Source organism: Quercus suber, unplaced genomic scaffold (genome assembly GCF_002906115.3).
Source record: "Quercus suber isolate HL8 unplaced genomic scaffold, Cork oak 2.0 scaffold_69, whole genome shotgun sequence".
Lineage (NCBI taxonomy): Eukaryota > Viridiplantae > Streptophyta > Magnoliopsida > Fagales > Fagaceae > Quercus > Quercus suber.
In genome coordinates, this window is record NW_027069534.1 from 1404869 (window position 1) to 1421121 (window position 16253).

At 35.1% G+C, this 16253-nt stretch overlaps 2 pseudogenes; both read left to right on the forward strand.

Annotated features, from left to right (window-relative positions):
* Window positions 1-7586: 7586 nt before the first annotated feature.
* Window positions 7587-8827, forward strand: LOC112028470 (G-type lectin S-receptor-like serine/threonine-protein kinase At2g19130; annotated as a pseudogene).
* Window positions 8828-13346: 4519 nt separating this feature from the next.
* Window positions 13347-15506, forward strand: LOC112034064 (G-type lectin S-receptor-like serine/threonine-protein kinase At2g19130; annotated as a pseudogene).
* Window positions 15507-16253: the final 747 nt, after the last annotated feature.

The window sequence follows — 16253 nt, forward strand, 5'->3', positions numbered from 1 at the left end:
GTGAGAATGAAACGTTTACATGTTGGTCTGAATTTGTACTTGATTTCAGGACAAGTTTGGATCAGGGAGTCTCAACTCTCAAGAGCTACCGTGAGCACTTGTACTCCAGTTTTATTTTCTCCTCTCTTTTTGTTTTCACCCAAAAATCTAGAGGTTGATACTTTATGATGAGGTTGACAGTGTATAAGAGAAACAAAGGGAAGCAGCAACCATGAAAAGCACGGCAACAGATCATCTAACGCTCTCAACCGGCAAAAAAATGATAATTAGTTCTAATCAAACAAATAAAATGAGCACTTCTATTTTACCCACACAAAAAAAAAAGATCACTTCTAAGAAAATGTAAAACGAAAAACAATTAAGAAAAGGCAATCTAAAGCAAAGAAGTTTCCAGCGAAATCCAATTAAAAAATCTAAACGAAAGCAAATAATAAGTGTACACTATTAAAAAAATAAAAATAAAAATAAAAATAAAAAAGAAGAAGAAAATACAAGATAAGTCTGGGATGTGTCATACAGTACGACACCATAGAAAATGCAAAGCCTTTCCATTCATCTCGTTTACCAAATATCAAACTACCAAGACCCAGTTACCAAGTACTTAAAGTCTTAAACCCACGAGAAAATTGGATACTTAAAAAAAGAAAGTCAAGATGCCTAAGAAAGATAGAAGAATTTCGGAAAAGGAAAGACTTTTATTTCACATGTTCAAGAGACTGCCGAGTTTATAGGGGAGGGGACCTAAACAGCTCTAACTACCAACCGATTCAGGGAGAGATGAGAGGATAGAGCTAACAACAACTTTGGCTGATTGAGAGAGAATATTTCAGGTAATAAATTTTAATTTTGGAGTTTTGGAGAGGGTTATGAGATTGTTCTATCTTTTTAGCATGTGCAGGACTAGAGTCTAAATTCATAGGCATAGAAAGGAATTCCAACCATCGGAAAGAGAGAATCAAGCAAAGACAAAGTGCACGGCTAGACAGAGAGAGAGAGAGAGAGAGAGAGAGATTTTCATGCATTGGCTAAATTTTGGTGTTTAATTAACACATAGACAATATTATTATTAGTGTAAAATTTTCTTCTAAATATATATATATATATATTTTTTTTTAATATTAATATTTGGGCTTTTTTGGGTTGGTATTTTGGATTTTAAAGCAATATGCAGGCCTTCTTTCACCCATTGTTGGGGTCTTCTCTCACTTGGGGCCTTAGGCAATGGCCTAAGTTGCATCTTAGGTTGAGCCGGCCCTGGACTGCACCTTAATCTTAGGGAGGAAAGGAGAGTGGGTTTTTTAATTGGGGAAGAAAGTCTATATATATATATATATATATGTGTGTGTGTGTGTGTGTGTGTGTGTGTGTGTGTGTGTTTAAGTTACGTGTGATGTAAATTCCTTAAAAATTACACATTTTTTATACCGTAATAAATTCAACAGTTGAAAAAATAGCATTAAATGATTATTGTTTTCCACCTTATTTTCTTTATTAATAACATTTTTTTTATCCTCATTTATTACTTTTCATATATCTTATTGGGTGTTGTTTAACTGTCTCTCTTTCTTCTTGAAATTGCTAGATATATACGAATCCAAATCTTCTATCCCACTTTTCCTGCTCCACTCTATACTCCACCAATAAATACTTGCCACGTGATACTATTAATTAATAACTGTAGAATTAATAAGTCAATAATGATAATATTTAATTAATTAGGTGAATAGGTGGTAAGTATTTATTGGTGGAGTATAGAGTGGAGCATGAAAAGTGGGACAGAAGATTTGGACTCGATATATACTCCCTCTGTCTTAATTTGTTTGTCCTCTGCTCCATTTTGAAATGTTCTAAAATATTTTCCTATTTCAAAAAATAAAATTAATTAATTTACTAATATTCCTATTATACTCTTATTTTATTTTCAAAACTATTTGAAAAGAAAACTAACAAATATTTTTTTAAAAAAATCAATCTAATTGGATCACCTTTTTAGTTGCTTTATTAATTTCTACCCACATTATATTAATAGTTCTTGAAAACGTGAAAGGAATAAAAATCAATTAATTTTGGATAAATTATACAAAAAATATCCTTTATATTTGTCTTAACATATATACAACATAAGAGAAATAAAATGCAGGGCTGGCTCTAGCTATGGCCCCCAATGCAACAAAAATTTACATAAAGGTTCCAAAGACATCCATTGTAAATAAATTAAAAAAGAAACCCCGAAATTTGTATTTTTAAAAAATTGTACAATGATAAATTGATAATGGACTTTTTAAAAAAGAAAAATATAAAAGTAAATTTGTATTCTTTCTCTCACCTTCAATAATGCTCCCAACATGGTAATTGGTAATATAAATGTTAATAATATCTTCTTCTTTCTTTCTTTCTTTTTTTGAGAAACCTAATAATATCTAAATTTGAAAACCAAATTAGTAATTTTGCAATCTTTATTTACCAAAAAATTTTGCAATATCAAAAAACAAGAATAATGTTTTTCAAAACCAAAAATAATATGCAATAAAAAATTAAATAAATATTATTTATTTGATTTAATTATTAAAGAATCTTACTTAAAATAATCAGCTTAGGCCTCAAACTATGTTGTGTGGACCTTGGAATAATAATAACAATACTAAATAAAATACTACAACATGTCCTAAACTCTCTAAATATAAAATATGCTTCAAATATATCATTTATATAATATCTAAAAGCTGAAACATAGTATTTATTGTTACTATTCTCTTTTTGAGCCACACCAACATAATATTTCGGTTTCTATTTTTTCACTAAAAAAAATGTAGCATTTCGGTCCACTTCAATTCATTTGGTCCAATTGAACCCATTCCACCCATTCCATCCACTTTGGTCCAATTAGTCCATTCAGTCTACTTTAGTTCACATGACCAGTCTGTCCACTTCAGTCCATTAAGGTCCAATTCAATCCTTTTCAATCCAAAATTTCTTTTTTCTTTTTTTCTTTTTTTAATTTTTGGCTAAAAATTCTTTTTTTTTTCTTTAATTTTTGGGTTGAAAAGTAAGAAATTTTATTCTATTTAGGCCAAACTTTAGGCTAAAAAATAAAAACAAAATAGGCATTAGAATTTAGAGGTATGGCCCAAAAAATCAATAAAAAAGATATATATTTAAAAGATTGCCTTAAAATTCAACTTTCAACAATATAGACATTGTACTTATATTTGAAAAAAATTACAATTTTAAACTCATATATATAATAATTTAAATTTAATGTAACACATTATATGTGTTCCATTGAATGGCAGGTAGAGTTTTTTTTTTTTTTTTTAATATTCTTGGATATATTATAAAATTAGTCATTGTTGTTGAATGAAAAATATATCATTTTTTCCTTCACATACCACACATAAAAATAAAAAATATATTTTTAAACAACACCTGCACTATTTAATCTATAAATTTTACATTATATATTTATGAAATAATTGCATTATATTTTTCCAGGGGTAGAGTGAGTTTGCGACTTGATTTTTAACAATTGGCGTAGAGTACATACTTTGAGTTTGTAAGACTTGCAAACGTGATGGTAGAGCTCTTTCATGGCTGGAGTTTTTGTATTCACTTTGAGGCAAAGCCCATTAATTGGTGCTGAGAACACTGATGATACCTTGAAGGCCTTTGAAGGTTTTCTGTTTGAGGACCTAATGTGTAACATTGATAAAGTGTGGCCTCGTTCTTGTCGTATGCTAAGGCCAATGGAGGTCATGGAGGGTGGACTTGGTGGGGAGGTCGTTGGTTCAGATTCTGAATATGGCTCTGTATATTAAACTCAAGAAAGCTTTATTGTAACTTGGGCCTAGAGAGAATTAATTTATCCGAATTATACTAGGGACACAATCTTTGGCATAATTTTGTGCCACAACTTGTCACATGGAGAGTTGTGGTTGGTAAAAATGTGTCCCCTGGCCCATTGACATACCTTTACCAATCACAACTCGCCATGTGACGAGTTGTGGCACAAAATTGTTCCTAAGGTTGTGTCCCTAGCATAATTCAATTGATCGGGTGCTGTGTATTTGACGTGGCAGTCACTCTCCTCGCAAAATAAACTAAAATAGTTTACTACGGTATTCCTTGTTACTGTATGAGTATGATTTGGGATATACGGATTTGTTTTATTACTTGGTTTTTCTTGTTAGTGTATAGCTTGCGTAGTAGTTATGTACTTATGTGTAGCTTTGAAATGGTGTAAATCATGTTTACTTAGAATCGAATGCACTTGCTTGGATAACCTAGTTAAGATAACTTAGTGACTAAAGTCCTATATATAGTCTCAACCTACCTCGAAGTGAAATTTAACATCGATCAAACAATCATATTAACTGTCCAGATAATAGAGCTGAAAATGAACTTGGGTTCATGAGCAAAGCTACCAAACAAATGAACAATTGAGTAGCTAAGCTTGTGATTTTTGGTATAATAAATAATACGACTTGGTCTCTCTCTCTCTCTCTCTCTCTCTCTCTCTATCTCTCTCTTTCGTCATCCTGATGAATAGTCTCATTCTTTTTCTGTTGAATGGAAATTTTTGTTATCTGTGTTGATGCGTGTTAATTCTTTGACTCATACTTTGGTTGTTTTAGGCAAGGGTGCCCCACATCCCGACTTGTGTGGAGGGAGATGATCTGGTCACTCAATGTTTGTATTCCTCCCTTTGATTTCTTCTACAATATGGAGTTTTGAGGAGGATAAATACAAATTCTTCCACAAGAAACGTGCATAGAGACATCATGTCTTTCAATATCATGGATCAAAAAGGCAACTACTTTGACAATGTTTTCAGAAATTTACCCGAATGGAGGAATTTGGTTGACTAGAAAAGTCCAGAACTAAAATGCAGCAATTTAAAAATATAATCAAAGAGAAGGAGTGAACTTTCTGAGGATGGTAATTTAGTCCTAACAGAAAAACGAGTTCCTTATTTCAAATGTACCTCTGGCATGCCTAACTCTTTAGGGGTACTTCTTGACAATGGAAATTTTATCTTAAGATTGGGTGAACCAATAATAGCAATATTTTTGGGTCATGGGCAAACAAGTCCAGAAAATCCAAAAAAGGGGCGGTTCTCCGCTGAATTGGAAGTAAAAAAAAAAAAGGAACAAGTCACTTGTACTTGATATAACGAAATTATAGAGGAAAAAAAAAAATATATATATATATATATATATTTTAGTTGCTTCTGTTGCCTACCAATTGTTGCTAGATTGTAGTATCAAATGCTGAGGTTCTTCCTCACGAGGAGCACTAGTTCAGAAAAGCATTGCAGAGCTTGACAGAGTTGACACATACGTATAACACAGAAAATCAAAAGTTTCAATCAGCTTTGAGGCAGCATTTGTTATTGACAGCAAGACTATGGTCATTGTTAACATATTCATTCATCTTCTTTCTTGTTAATTTCTCTCTATTGCCTCTTAGTGTTTTCTAATTTAGATTCTCTCCATTTGTTCTAAAACTGGAGAACCATTTCCTAATCCTGATAATTAGGCCTCCAAAATCTCTTGCAAATGGTTGAGTTCAATGGATTGAAATGACCACTCACCACCTGAATAGTGAATACTTAAAGATTCATTTTCAATTAAATTGATTGGGAAAAACAATTTCCAAACCCAGTGACTAATGAAATTTACCACCTGCTGTCCAAGCATGATAAGAAGCTAGATTGGTAAACCAGAACAGTTGCCACTTTCACAATTGGGCGAAAGCACCAAATAGCTATTTTGAGTTCTATTCTAATAGAACTTTCTCATTTACTCTATCAATGAAACCTCCCAGTTATTTATGGCCTAAAGATTGAATAAAAATTCAAATAATAACAAACAAAGAAAATTAACTGTAAGCAAAAATCGGGAAAAAATGCATTCCAAACAACAACAAAAAACAAGCAAATGTCAGCCAAGAGCTCTGTAGTTCAATTGTCACCTCTTAATGTTTTCAACAAAAATGTTCAGAGTTTCATCCCTACTGCTCCATCCTATACTGCTATACAACTGCTCTTCCCTTCCACCATTTCCATATGCAGTTGCATGTCATCGGTTGACTAGAAAAAGTCCAGAATTCAAAAACATAATTTTTTTATAAAAAAAATTAAAGGTAATTTCACAGCTCTAAAATTAATTTTTTTTCCCACATCTAAAGAGCGGGACCAAAGACTTGGAGATGTCAACAGTCAACAGTTTGGTTTGGTCAAGTGCCTAATGTAATCAAAGCCTACCTATGTGCAGGGTAAAACACAATTGTGTAATAAACACTGTCCATTCAATTAATTAGACATTATCTTTCTTCTCCAAAAAAAAAAAAAAAAAAAAAAGGAAAGAACATAAAACTCTCACTTGACTCTTGATATGATTTTGCTCTACTCCAAGCAACAAAAATCTACAACTCTCACATACTAAGTTCTACAATTGCAGTATGGCGCAAAGCAGAAGCCAAAAGCAGGAAAGCTACACCCCAGGCGAGAATTCATGGTCTTATTTGGCTATACTTCTCCTCATCATGTCAATTAAAGCCCATCTTGTCACTGCATCTGATACCATGTACCCAGGTCAGTCTCTAGCGTGGAACCAGACCCTTATTTCAGAAAGTGGAATTTCTGAGATGGGTTTCTGTAAAGCAGGTACGTCTCGTCACTATCACCTAGGCATATGGTATAAAATTGTATCAGAGTTTACGGTGGTTTGGGAAGCTTATGGTGCATTCTCGGACCCAATACTACAGTTTTCTGACGATGGTTTCTTGTTTTTCATAGCAAAGGTGTGCCTTCTGTTTTTCCAGGCAAACTCGGTTCTTTTGGTTCTAACATTGGGATAGGGGTGCTACTTGACAACGGAAATTTTATTTTAAATAGTAAATTTGATAATACTGTATTGTATCAGACTTTTGGGGATGCAACCAATACATGGCTGCCAGGGACTGCCTTCAAAATATATCCAATTTTCTTTCAAAGTGGTTATTCATCTTCTCCTCTAACTGATGGGCCTTACTCTGCTGCATTATTAGAAAAAGATGGAACGGGTTATTTGTCATTATTTTATAATGATAATCAGTATGGCAGGAATCTGTCTGCAAAAGAATTGACTAACCAATACGTTAACGTATCCGAAAGCTATTTTATATATTCTGTTGTTTCCCCTTATAAGTTCGCAAGATTTGTTTTGAATGTCACCGGGGAGTTCATTCTCTATGTATGGAACAATGATTTACACCAATGGAATTCAGTTTGGAAGACACCTCCGCATCGTTGTGAGATTTTGGGTATCTGCGGGGACAATGGCATTTGTAATGAGCAGAATTCACCTCTTTGTGATTGCCCCAAAGGATTTAGACCAAAAGCTCCAAGGGAGTGGGACTTTCTTGAGTACACAGGAGGGTGTCAGAGAAGCAAGCCTTTAGAATGCTCAGATAACAAGCTCCTCACGATGCCTAATATGCGCTTTGTAAAAGCAGCAGAATATCCGGTTGTCAAAAATGTTGAAGAATGCAAATTATATTGCTTAAGCAATTGTTTTTGTGTTGCTTACTCTTATAATAATAAGTGTTTAATTTACAGAGGAAAACTCAGAAATCTAGAACAACTTTCTTCTGATAATAAGTTAGGTGGAGATTTTCATGTTTGCGTTTCAATGGGAAGCAAAATCAAGATATCAAAAAAGGTTGCTTGGATTGTTGGAGTTCTCATTGTGCTCATCCTTCTCATTGGCATTGTATTTTCAATTATTTGGAGGCATTCCACTGGTGCACTCAAGGAAGTGGAATTTTCTTTAATTATGTTTAAGCATCGAGATTTGAGAAGAGCAACAAAGAACTTCTCCCAAAAACTTGGGGAGGGAGGCTTTGGTTCTGTCTTTAAAGGGCATTGCCAAATTCAAGAGCTATGGCAGTGAAGAAAATAAGAAGTCTAGAGCAAGGTGAGAAGCAATTTCGTGCAGAAATTAGTACTCTTGGAGCAATCCAACATGTCAATCTTCTTTGCCTACGTGGTTTTTGTGTAGAAGTTTCAAAAAGATTTCTTGTCTATGATTACATGCCAAAAGGTTCTCTAGAATCCCATTTGTTCCAAAATACTTCCAAGATTTTGGATTGGAAGACAAGATATCAAATTGCAATTGGGATTGCCAAAGGGTTGGCTTACCTTCATGATAACTGCAGAGATTGTATCATGCATTTTGACATCAAACCTGAGAACATATTGTTGGATGCTAAATATAATCCAAAAGTGGCTGATTTTGGTCTCGCAAAAATAATTGGACGGGACGTCAGTCGTGTGCTGACCACCATAAGGGGAACTAGGGGCTATCTAGCACCAGAATGGATTTCAGGTGAAGCTGTTACTCCAAAAGTTGATGTTTTCAGTTATGGGAAGCTTCTTTTCGAGATAGTATCTGGTAGGAGAAATATGGACATGTTAGATGGTGATGATGAAGAGATACGTAACTACTTTCCAGCTCGTGTTGCAGTTGCGATAAACAAAGGGGAAAACCTTCTGACACTACTAGATAACAAATTAGAGGGAAATGCCATCATGGAAGAGCTAACTAGAGCCTGTAAAGTTGCTTGTTGGTGCATTCAAGATGATCCAAGGGATAGACCAACTATGGGCCAAGTAGTTCAAATTCTTGAAGGAGTGATGCAAGTGGACGTGCCTCAAATTCCTCTATATTTCCAACGCCTTTCAGAAAACCCAATGGTAGCGATTGTTTCTCAAGAGATTGAGACTTCTTCAAGTTCATATTGATGGGCACAAGGTACTGTCTTAACTCTGTCTTTACAATCAGTGCAGTCTTTGTAGCCAAAATAATGCATATCGTTCCTTTATCTACTGCAAATTATAATAAAGGGATTCCATAGTTGTTAGAAGCTAAGAAGCCAAGTGCAAAAAAACAAATGTAAGTCATGGGTGCCAAAAGCAAAAAAGTGTGCTTCTTTGTTTCTCTTTTGGAGGCTATTTTTTCTTGGAGACTGTTTTTTGTCTTCTGTTTTGTACCTAGTATCCAAAAAAATTATTTTAAGAAAAATGTGGCCAAGCGCATGTAGGTGTCTCTACCTGTGACAATTTGTTTGGTGTGTATTTGTTGAAAGACCATGAGAAAACGTGTGAATGTTATTTTAGTACAATTGGTTGAAGAGGAACTTAAAAAAAAAATTAAATAGAATATACAAACAGTCACTAGGCAGCTCATTATCGATTTTTTAGACCATTTCTAACATATCATTCTTTCTTCTATTTTCCATTAAACCTGCAAATGATTTTGCCTTATCTTTGCAATCAATCTTTTACCAAACTCTTTGGTCAAACCCAAAATTTTCAATGTTATATCCCAACTTTCACTAAATAAAGAATTTATCATGACACAGTAAAAGCTTTGAGAGCACCCAAAACCATGCTCAATTTATTCTCTTCGATATATCATTAGCTCCAGAATGTTAATAATAATATTCAAAACATTACAATAAAATTGAAAGAATGTTCACATTACCCAAAAAAATACGAAATAAAGAGGTTTTTTTCTTTTCTTTTTTTAAGAAAAAAAACAAGAGGAATTTAATTGTAAGAGCATACACAACGAGTCAGGGATATGCTAAATGTAACCAAAATTTAGCATTCAACCCAATATGTCTCAACAATCGGAAGGCTAAACATGAAAATTTGTAAATTTTTTTGGCATAGTACTACAGTATCATCATAAATTTTTTTAGCATAGTGCTACAATACCATCTTAAATATATGATGGTACTGTAACACTACACCAAAACAAAATAATAATATTTTAATCCCTTTTATTCTTTCTCTCTCCTCTGTGTCAGACTCTTTATTTCTCAAGTCTTTCTTTCTTTATCTCAAATTCTCAGTATTTCATCTCCCTCTCTCTCTCTTTGGGGAAGGTGTTGGAGCTTTGGAACGGTTTCATTGTTGTTGCGGCGGTAGTGAAGGAGAGTTTTGTGGGGATGATTATGGAGGTGGCAATCAAGTTTCTGCAGCGGACAGTTGATGATGGTTTTGATTGAGTTTGTTGTGGTAGCGACAAAGGCGGTAGGTCTGAGTTTGTGGCAGCAAAGTCATCCATGATTTTGAGTAAATTGTAGAGAGACATGGGCGGAGCCACATAGTGGCTTGGGGGGGCCGTGGCCCCTGCAAAAAAAAAAAAAAAAAAAAAAAAAAAACCCCATAGTGGCGCCGGCGAAGTCGAAGGCTCGTGAACGCCGGCGAAGTCGAAGTCGAAGGCTCGTTCTCTCTCTCGCTCTCGCTCTCTCTCTCGCTCGGTTTGGTTCGGCTCTGGCTCTCTCTTTTCCGGAAATCATTTGAAGGTAAAATAAGGGCTTCAAATGATTTCCGGGTCAAGGGTGAAAATTTGGTCAAACTTTAAGCATATTTTCCGGAAAATGAATTTTCCTTTGCCAGCCAAACACATGGGTCAGGTGGTAAATGATTTCCTGAAATCATTTACCACCGATTCAAACGCAGCCTAAAGTCCTATGGGTCTGTTTGGATAGCACTTATTGTTGCTGAAAGTTGCTAAAAACTAATTGTTGCTGAAAACACTGTAGAAAAATAATTTTTAAATATATGAATAGTACTATGGGACCCATTTTTAATATTTTTAATGTGTGAACAGTGCATAAACAGTGAGTGAACAATACACGCACAGTACATACACAGTAAATTTTGTCTCCAAAAGTCAAAAAAGCCGGCCAAAAAAAAAAAAAAGGGAGAAAACGCACAGCCTAAAACGCGCCGCAACTAACCATTGTATCCAAACCCATACTATATATAGACTCAACCTACCTCGAAGTGAAATTTAACATCGATCAAACAATCATATTAACTGTCCAGATAATAGAGCTGAAAATGAACTTGGGTTCATAAGCAAAGCTACCAAACAAATGAACAATTGAGTAGCTAAGCTTGTGATTTTTGGTATAATAAATAATACGACTTGGTCTCTCTCTCTCTCTCTCTCTCTCTCTCTCGTCATCCTGATGAATGGTCTCATTCTTTTTCTGTCGAATGGAAATTTTTGTTATCTGTGTTGATGCGTGTTAATTCTTTGACTCATACTTTGGTTGTTTCAGGCAAGGGTGCCCCACATCCCGACTTGTGTGGAGGGAGATGATCTGGACACTCAATGTTTGTATTCCTACCTTTGATTTCTTCTACAATATGGAGTTTTGAGGAGGATAAATACAAATTCTTCCACAAGAAACGTGCATAGAGACATCATGTCTTTCAATATCATGGATCAAAAAGGCAACTACTTTGACAATGTTTTCAGAAATTTACCCGAATGGAGGAATTTGGTTGACTAGAAAAGTCCAGAACTAAAATGCAGCAATTTAAAAATATAATCAAAGAGGAGTGAACTTTCTGAGGGTGGTAATTTAGTCCTAACAGAAAAACGAGTTCCTTATTTCAAATGTACCTCTGGCATGCCTAACTCTGTAGGGGTACTTCTTGACAATGGAAATTTTATCTTAAGATTGGGTGAACCAATAATAGCAATATTTTGGGGTCATGGGCAAACAAGTCCAGAAAATCCAAAAAAGGGGCGGTTCTCCGCTGAATTGGAAGTAAAAAAAAAAAAGGAACAAGTCACTTGTACTTGATATAACGAAATTCTAGAGGAAATTTTTTTTTATATATATATATATATATATAATTAGTTGCTTCTGTTGCCTACCAATTGTTGCTAGATTGTAGTATCAAATGCTGAGGTTCTTCCTCACGAGGAGCACTAGTTCAGAAAAGCATTGCAGAGCTTGACAGAGTTGACACATACGTATAACACAGAAAATCAAAAGTTTCAATCAGCTTTGAGGCAGCATTTGTTATTGACAGCAAGACTATGGTCATTGTTAACATATTCATTCATCTTCTTTCTTGTTAATTTCTCTCTATTGCCTCTTAGTGTTTTCTAATTTAGATTCTCTCCATTTGTTCTAAAACTGGAGAACCATTTCCTAATCCTGATAATTAGGCCTCCAAAATCTCTTGCAAATGGTTGAGTTCAATGGATTGAAATGACCACTCACCACCTGAATAGTGAATACTTAAAGATTCATTTTCAATTAAATTGATTGGGAAAAACAATTTCCAAACCCAGTGACTAATGAAATTTACCACCTGCTGTCCAAGCATGATAAGAAGCTAGATTGGTAAACCAGAACAGTTGCCACTTTCACAATTGGGCGAAAGCACCAAATAGCTATTTTGAGTTCTATTCTAATAGAACTTTCTCATTTACTCTATCAATGAAACCTCCCAGTTATTTATGGCCTAAAGATTGAATAAAAATTCAAATAATAACAAACAAAGAAAATTAACTGTAAGCAAAAATCGGGAAAAAATGCATTCCAAACAACAACAAAAAACAAGCAAATGTCAGCCAAGAGCTCTGTAGTTCAATTGTCACCTCTTAATGTTTTCAACAAAAATGTTCAGAGTTTCATCCCTACTGCTCCATCCTATACTGCTATACAACTGCTCTTCCCTTCCACCATTTCCATATGCAGTTGCATGTCATCGGTTGACTAGAAAAAGTCCAGAATTCAAAAACATAATTTTTTTATAAAAAAAATTAAAGGTAATTTCACAGCTCTAAAATTAATTTTTTTTCCCACATCTAAAGAGCGGGACCAAAGACTTGGAGATGTCAACAGTCAACAGTTTGGTTTGGTCAAGTGCCTAATGTAATCAAAGCCTACCTATGTGCAGGGTAAAACACAATTGTGTAATAAACACTGTCCATTCTTAATTAATCTGTAATAGAAAGAAGAGGGTTTTTTTTTTTTTTTTTTTTAAGGAAAGAACATAAAACTCTCACTTGACTCTTGATATGATTTTGCTCTACTCCAAGCAACAAAAATCTACAACTCTCACATACTAAGTTCTACAATTGCAGTATGGCGCAAAGCAGAAGCCAAAAGCAGGAAAGCTACACCCCAGGCAAGAATTCATGGTCTTATTTGGCTATACTTCTCCTCATCTTGTCAATTAAAGCCCATCTTGTCACTGCATCTGATACCATGTACCCAGGTCAGTCTCTAGCGTGGAACCAGACCCTTATTTCAGAAAGTGGAATTTTTGAGATGGGTTTCTTTAAAGCAGGTACGTCTCGTCACTATCACCTAGGCATATGGTATAAAATTGTATCAGAGTTTACGGTGGTTTGGGAAGCTTATGGTGCATTCTCGGACCCAATACTACAGTTTTCTGAGGATGGTTTCTTGTTTTTCATAGCAAAGGTGTGCCTTCTGTTTTTCCAGGCAAACTCGGTTCTTTTGGTTCTAACATTGGGATAGGGTGCTACTTGACAACGGAAATTTTATTTTAAATAGTAAATTTGATAATACTGGATTGTATCAGACTTTTGGGGATGCAACCAATACGTGGCTGCCAGGGACTGCCTACAAAATATATCCAATTTTCTTTCAAAGTGGTTATTCATCTTCTCCTCTAACTGATGGGCCTTACTCTGCTGCATTATTAGAAAAACATGGAACGGGTTATTTGTCATTATTTTATAATGATAATCAGTATGGCAGGAATCTGTCTGCAAAAGAATTGACTAACCAATACGTTAACGTATCCGAAAGCTATTTTATATATTCTGTTGTTTCCCCTTATAAGTTCGCAAGATTTGTTTTGAATGTCACCGGGGAGTTCATTCTCTATGTATGGAACAATGATTTACACCAATGGAATTCAGTTTGGAAGACACCTCCGCATCGTTGTGAGATTTTGGGTATCTGCGGGGACAATGGTATTTGTAATGAGCAGAATTCACCTCTTTGTGATTGCCCCAAAGGATTTAGACCAAAAGATCCAAGGGAGTGGGACTTTCTTGAGTACACAGGAGGGTGTCAGAGAAGCAAGCCTTTAGAATGCTCAGATAACAAGTTCCTCACGGTGCCTAATATGCGCTTTGTAGAAGCAGCAGAATATCCGGTTGTCAAAAATGTTGAAGAATGCAAATTAAATTGCTTAAGAAATTGTTTTTGTTCTGCTTACTCTAATAATAATGAGTGTTTAATTTACAAAGGAACACTCAGAAATCTAGAACAACTTTCTTCTGATAATAAGTCAGGTGGAGATTTTCATGTTCGCGTTTCAATGGGAAGTAAAATCAAGATATCAAAAAAGGTTGCTTGGATTGTTGGAGTTCTCATTGTGCTCATCCTTCTCATTGGCATTGTATTGTCAAATATTTGGAGGCATTCCACTGGTGCACTCAAGGAAGTGGAATTTTCTTTAATTATGTTTAAGTATAGAGATTTGAGAAGAGCAACAAAGAACTTCTCCCAAAAAATTGGGGAGGGCGGTTTTGGTTCTGTTTTTAAAGGGGCATTGCCAAATTCAAGAGCTATTGCAGCGAAGAAAATAAGAAGTCTAGAGCAAGGTGATAAACAATTTCGTGCAGAACTTAGTACTATTGGAGCAATCCAGCATGTCAACCTTCTTCGCCTACGTGGTTTTTGTGTAGAAGTTTCAAAAAGATTTTTGTCTATGATTACATGCCAAAAGGTTCTCTAGAATCTCATTTGTTCCAAAAGGTTTCCAGGATATTGGATTGGAAGACAAGATATCATATTGCCATTGGGATTGCTATAGGGTTGGCCTACCTTCATGAGAATTGTAGAGATTGTATCATACATTTTGACATCAAACCTGAGAACATATTGTTGGATGATGAATATAATCCAAAAGTGGCTGATTTTGGGCTTGCAAAGATAATTGGTCGTGACTTCAGTCAAGTTTTGACAACCATTAGGGGAACTAGGGGCTATCTAGCACCAGAATGGATTTCAGGCTATTACTCCAAAAGTTGATGTTTTTAGTTATGGGAAGCTTCTTTTTGAGATACTATCCAGTAGGAGAAATATAAACATGCTAGATGATGAGATATGTAACTACTTTCCAGCTCGTGTTGCAATTGCAATAAACAAAGGAGAAGACCTTCTGACACTAGTAGATGACAAATTAGAGGGCAATGCCAACATGGAAGAGCTAACTAGAGCTTGTAAAGTTGCTTGTTGTTGCATTTAAGACAATCCAAGGGATAGACCAACTATGGGCCAGGTAATTAAAATTCTTGAAGGAGTTATGCAAGTGGACATGCCTCAAGTACCTCTTTATTTCCAACGCCGGTTAGAAAACCCAACGGATGCCATTGTTGACCATGCGACTCAGACTTCTTCAAGTTCATATTAATGTAAAACAAACTATGCCTCAACTTTGCCTTTATCATTTATGAACTCTTTTGCAGTGAAAAATGCTTTCCCACATTTATGTAACGCATATTAAGATAAAAAGACTCCATTTGTTAGTAGCTAAGGAGTCAAGTGCATGTAGGTGTGCCTACCAATTTGCACTTGTGTGTAACAACTTGTTTGATGTGTATTTGTTACTTTCTTTTCCTTGCCATGTTTCTTGTTAAACCTCAAATGGAATCATAAAATGCCAATCTGCTGCTGACTGGTTTTGTGGCTGAATAGCCTTAATTTCTTTAGATCATAACTCCAATAATTCAATTGTCTTAATACCATTGAACCGTACAACCCTTAGTTTCTGTTAGGCTTTGCGGCTGTTTCACTAGCTATCTGTTGCATGTAGCTATATGTTGTGTGTACTGATACAGTCATATGAGAATTGTATGTTAGTGTTGCTAGCAGGGTCGTTTAGTAATTGAGTAGTTGCTGCTGAGCTTTATTCAGTTAGTTAGTTCAGTTGAATTCAGTTAGTTAGTTGGTTAGCTTAGGCGGGAAATGGGATTCAGTTGACATGATCAATGAGGAATTATCCAGAAAATTAGCTGAACCTGTCTCAACTTCTCTTATCTTCTTCTTCTCTAAGTTCAGGAGGTTGGTTCCCTCGAAGTAATTGTCTCTCTCTCTTAATCCCTATATCTCAGTTCCTAATCTCTGTTCTTAACAATTTCTTTATCATGCACAGCCTCATTTTTTGAAGAAGTTAGGCCCTCCTACATCCAGGGACGGAACCATGTGTAAGTAGAGGGGGGCTGTGGGCCCCCCCAAATTTTTTCAAAATATTAAATAATAGGTATATATTTAAGATTTTAGAAAATAAGTTAATGAAAAATTATATTTGCCTCTCTCAAGAAAATTATATTTGCTCCCCTCGACTTCAAATCCTAGTTCCGTCCCTGCCTACATCTGGTGCCAGCTGCCTAGATAGGAGCCACAAAATTCAA